The sequence below is a fragment of the Tinamus guttatus genome, unplaced genomic scaffold (genome assembly GCF_059628265.1).
Source record: "Tinamus guttatus ecotype Peru unplaced genomic scaffold, ASM5962826v1 Tinamus_guttatus_pri_ptg000247l, whole genome shotgun sequence".
NCBI lineage: Eukaryota > Metazoa > Chordata > Aves > Tinamiformes > Tinamidae > Tinamus > Tinamus guttatus.
The window spans coordinates 2,443,513-2,449,512 of record NW_028288781.1 but is presented as its reverse complement, the minus strand read 5'-3'; positions in this window follow the sequence as shown (position 1 = coordinate 2,449,512).

The following is a 6,000-nucleotide window of genomic DNA, read 5'->3' as shown; positions in this document are numbered from 1 at the left end:
AATTCAATCTTTTCCCTGTATCTATTTACATTGAGTAGAATTTTCCCAGAAAAGTATTCTGTGATGCAAAGTAGAATTTCTGGTGATACCCAGAGAAGAAAACTACAGAACTGTGAATGTCTAAAAAATCTAGGTCTAAAAAATCTAACTTAATGTTCCTGTTTTGCCTAATTCATAGCAGGGGTGTGAACCAAGGTTTCACGTATTGCATAAAATTAAGATACTGGCATTTAGGGCATCCGCTCTTCTTGGAACTGTTCTGTTTTAATACTTTATCAATTGAACAGCAATCCCAAGATCCTGTTTTGCAGAACAGCAGGCAGGACATGCACCATTTTCAAGTCTAATTGAGGCTGCAAGATTCCACAGTGATCAATAATTATTACTGGCTACTCATTTCGGCCAAGGGGTAACGGAAATTACAATTTCCTGGATTTACAATGCATCCATTAAAGTTTTCCTCTATAGTAGAATGCCCCTTAATACATGTCATTTAGTCCATCTGGCAGCAGCTCAACAGGAGAACAGGCTGTGTTTCTGTATACATATGTGTACACATATATATATATATATGTGTGTATATATATATACACACACATACTTCTATATATATGCAGCAGTATAAAACAAGGAGTTAACATACAAAGAGATTCACAACCAGCTGCAGCCCAATGAATTTAGGGAACATAAAAACACTCAAAAGGTATTGTTTTGGTATGAACATTATAGGACTGCTCAACTTGACTGGATCAAAACTACAGCCAGTCTGCTATCCTGTCTCCTATGAGAAGAGGAATTTCAAGGGAAGATGGAAGAGCAGGAAGAGAAAAGAGCCTGTTTTTTACACTCTCACAATTTTGCCTGATCAGTGATGACAGATTTAACAAACAGATCTTGAGTCTAACCTGTTCCAGTAGAAGTCTCCCTCCATATAATAACAGATCATAAAATCACAGAATGCTTAAGGTTGGAAGGGACCTCCAGAGGTCATCTAGTCCAACCCCCCTGCACACGCAGGGTCACCTAGAGCACGTGGCACAGGACTGCGTCCAAGCGGGTTTTGAAGATCTGCAGAGAAGGAGACTCCACAACCTCTCTGGGCAGCCTGTTCCAGTGCTCTGTCACCCTCACTGTTAAGAATTTTTTTTCCTTAACCTCCCATGGAACTTTTGATGCTTTATTTTCTGGCCGTTTCCCCTAGTTCTATCAGTGACCACCACTGAAAAGAGGCCAGCACCATCCTCCTCACTCCCTCCCTTGAGGTACTTATATACACTGATCAGGTCTCCTCTCAGCCTTTTCTTCTCCAGGCTGAACAGTCTTTCAGTCTTTCCTTGTAAGGCAGATGTTCCAGGCCCCTGATCATCCTTGTAGCCCTGCGCTGGACTCTCTCCAGCAGCTCCACATCCCTCTTGTACTGTGGAGCCCAGAACTGGACACAATACTCCAGATGTGGCCTCCCCAGGGCTGAGTAGAGGGGCAGGATCACCTCCCTCGACCTGCTGGAGACGCTCTTCTTAATGCACCCCAGGATCCCATTGGCCTTCTTGGCCGCAAGAGCACACTGCTGCCTTATGGTCAACTTGTCGTCCACCATGACACCCAGGTCCCTCTCTGCAGAGCTGCTCTCCAGAAGGTCAGTCCCCAGCCTGTCCTGGTGTCTGGGGTTATTCCTCCCCAGGTGCAGGACCTTGCACTTGGCCTTGTTGAATTTCATGAGGTTTCTCACTGCCCAGTTGTCCAGTCTGTCCAGGTCCCTCTGGATGGCAGCGCAGCCCTCTGGGGTATCGGCTACTCCTCCCAGTTTGGTATCATCAGCAAACTTGCTGAGGGAGCACTCTGTGCCTTCATCCAGGTCATTGAAGAATAAACTGAACAGGACTGGACCAAGGACTGACCCCTGGGGGACCCCGCTATCTACAGGCCTCCAACTAGACTCTGCACCGCTGATCACCACCCTCTGAGCTCTGCCATCCAGCCAATTCCTAATCCATCTCACTGTCCACTCATCTACCCCACACTTCCGGAGCTTGCCCAGGAGGATGTTGTGAGGGACGGTGTCAAAAGCCTTGGTGAAGTCGAGATAGACGACATCCACCGCTCTCCCCTCATCTATCCAGCTGGTCATTCCATCATAGAAGGCTATCAGGTTAGTCAGGCAAGATTTCCCCTTGGTGAATCCATGCTGACTGCTCTTGAGCACTTTCTTGCCCTCCATGTGCCTGGAGACAACGGCCAGGATGAGCCGTTCCATCACTTTTCTGGGAATGGAGGTGAGGCTCACTGGCCTGTAGTTGCCTGGGTCCTCCTTCTTGCCTTTTTTGAAGACTGGCGTGACATTGGCCTTCTTCCAGTCCTCTGGCACCTCCCTCATTCTCCAGGATCTTTCAAAGATGATGGAGAGCGGCTTAGCTATGACCTCTGCCAGCTCCCGCAGCACTCTGGGGTGCATCCCACCAGGGCCCATGGATTTGTGGGTATCGAGTTTCCTTAGGTGCTCTCTGACCCAATCTTCCTCTACCCAGGGCAAGTCTTCCTCTCCACCCGCTTCTTCTCTTGTCTCTAGGGCCTGGGGCTCTAAAGGGCTGCCCTTGGTAAACACCGAAGCAAAGAAGGCATTCAGCAACTCTGCTTTTTCTGTGTTATTTGTAACCAGGGTGCCCATCTCGTCCGCCAGCGGACCCACATTTTCCCTGATCTTCCTTTTGCTGTTAATGTATTTGAAGAAGTTTTCTTGTTATTTTTAATATCCCTTGCCAGATGGCGTTCCAAACATGCCTTAGATTTCCTTTTTCCACATTCTCTATACCGTCGCCTTCTGCTTGAGCATTGCCACAAGCTCCTTGCTCATCCACACAGGTCTCCTGCCCTCTCTGCCTCCCTTCCTACACACAGGGATGCACTGCTGCTGGGCCTGGAGGAAGTGCCGCTTGAAAACTAACCAGCTCTCTTGGGCCCCCCTTCCTTCTAGAGCTCTAGCCCATGGGATTCTTCTGAGACGGTCTCTGACGAGGCTAAAGTTGGCCCTCCTGAAGTCCATGGTTGCAAGACTACTTACAGCCCTGCCTCCTCCTCATTGAATCCTGAACTCCACCAACTCATGGTCACTGCAGCCGAGGCTACCCCCACCTTCACATCTCCTACAAGTCCCTCTCTATTTGTTAGCACGAGGTCCAGTAGTCCACCTCTCCTCATTGGCTCCTCTACAACCTGTGTCAAAAAGTTATCGTCGACGCTCTGCAGGAACCTCCAGGACTGTTTGTGCCTGGCTGTGTTGTCCTTCCAGTTGATGTCGGGGTAGTTGAAGTCCCCCATGAGAACCAGGGCCTGTGACCATGAGGCAACATCCAGCTGACTATAGAAGGCCTCATCAACTTCCTCATCCTGGTCAGGTGGCCTGGAGCAGACACCCACCAGTGTCTCCCACACATTCCTAAAACACTTCATTTGTAAATTAAAAAATTATCTTGAATCTTACTTCAGATCTGATGTCCTAATTTCTACACTGGTGACCATGCACTTCAATATCAGGAGAATCTTTTGGGTTAAGTTACTTTTATATGAGCTATTTCAGTGTAGTACTGGAAATTTCATCACTTCTGATGTATATATAGAGTGATAAAGTTGTTGACTAAATCATTATACTTAGTCCAGCACTTACTATTTCTGGATGTTGCTTTCTGCATATCGGGAGACTGTCAAATCTAGTTGAATTTAATTATAGTAACAGAATAAATTAAAATGCTTCTTGTTACTAAGCATTTGAAAAAGCTTTTTTTTTTTTTTCTTTTGCAAGGACAAGTAGTTTTAATATAGTCTTCAGATGTGTTCAGTGAATGAATGTACAAGAGCCCAGGTTCACAGATAGTTTCATTTAGCAGATGTAGAAGATCCTAAAGAGGATTCTGAAAATAGTCACGAGATACCCCAGCCTTGCTCAGCATTTCAAGAATAGTTATTCCCATCTTCCCTTAAAGACATATTTTAACTTGTCAGTTACATGAAAATGCAAGCTGTGTTCTACATCTAAAAATTCTGATACTATTTTTAAGTTAAGGAACAAATTAGAAAAAAATAGTGTTAGCCTAAAGAGGCCTCGTATTGCTTATTGGTTCAGGAAGTCTCCAGGTGTGTCCGGGAAGTCTCCAGGGTTGCCTAGGAAGACTGGAAAGCAAGCAGACGTACCCTGTTTAAATCACAATAATGTCTGTCATCTCTCTTTGTGTTGGAAAAAAGTTTTAACCCGGTGTCTTTTACTCTGTCTCATTCACTTCTCTGCCCTTATTCTTCTCCAAAATACAAAGCTAAAAGCTTCAATGAAATTGAAAGAGACAGAAGATTTTCCATTTTTGTTTTATTTTTTTTGGCTGCCTGAAAAGAGATTGGGGCCTGACTGTGCAAATTATCTCATGTTTTAGATCACCTGGATATTAGCAGGCCTGATGCCCTGGACACCACAATCCTTACTGAGAGGAACCTGACATTCCCAACCATGAGAATTTGCCCAACATGGGCCGACAAAAACAGGACCTGCAGTTGTGCACACTGTGCTCAGGCACTTTCCGGCTGCATCAAAGAGCGCTCTGGAAAGGTGCATCAAATGTCAGCAAGCTTCTATATTTACCTGTGCGCACCACAGTCTTTAATAAATCATTCCTGGGGAGTGAAGAATAAATAAATTTTGCGCTTTGCTCTGCCAACAGTTTGCCTCTGCAAGTTCCAAATTAAAAACCTTGATCCCTAGGACTGTGTTTAATGTGGGCATATATTGTGCATTTTATTTTCTGTCAAGAGGCTTTTCTTAAAATGGCATGATGTCAGAATATGTTTTTATTACTTCCTGCACGAGTAAGGTTTTCTCCTTCTCCTCTCATTTGTTATCAAAGACACAGTCCTATTCCCATTTTAATTAAAATATTGAATAAAAAAAAAAAACACACGCACACACAAAAATCCTGCCCACTGACAAAACTGGGAACTCTTACTACTCCAATCCCTTTTTTCCCCCCCAATTCTTTACTGAGAGTTATGGTAAAATCCTGCTTATTGGATGCTTGGAGATGTCAACCTCAGTTTTGTTTACAGCATGAATAAGAATGGATGTCTGATTAAATACATGTTATCTTTATAAATAACATCCCCCTACTCTTCCCTCTTCTAGCCCCAAAACATTGCAAGCAGCAAGTAGCTGTTTTCTAAGCAGAGGCTGTAAAGACTGACCTGGCTCTGGGAGCTAAGCTGGCGCTCTCCCAGGAACACGGCTCCAGTGGAAATGCTGCTCCAGGTACATTTCATCTGACAAGAACATTAGTCTTCAAGGTGTCAGCAGCACAAATCTGCATTTTCAAGAAGGCTACGTAGGAAGGGATATTAGAAAGGAACACTAATGCGTTTGTGCTAATGAAAATAACTATAATCTCCCCAGAAAAAAATATATAATTTCTCAAATATGTTAAAAAAGAAAATGATGCACATATACCTGATTATGCCATTAACGGGAGAGAGGTGGTAAAAGCTGTATTTACCAGCAAAGAGTTAATATGCTGCCTTTGCTACCATTTAAAAAAAAATCTTAGTCTGTTCAGAGTTCCCACTTTTATTTATACCACTGATGTCAGCCTTTCTGTTACTACTTCTTAAAATTCAGCAGTAGCCCGCGTCGTGACGCCTATGACTCATAGCTCTGCATCGAGATCACTTTGCTTCTCCATTTTATCATATCCCCGGGACAAGGATTTCTTCCGCAGCCCATTCCCTCTCCTGCAGGGCCTTATGTAAGGGTAAATCAAGGCCAGTGCCCATCACTCACGAGCACATCAGCATTTTGCTCACCCATCAAGAGCTTTCCAAGGGCAGAAGGGCCACAAGCCCCACTGCGCCCTCCAGGGCAGCCAGGCCAGGGGTCTTGGTACAGTCTCCAGTTGCGGATCCCGTTTTCCGCCCGAAACTCTGGTGTTGTCAGTAGCTCTCGCCTTGATGTCCCTGCCAGCTGCTCCCTGT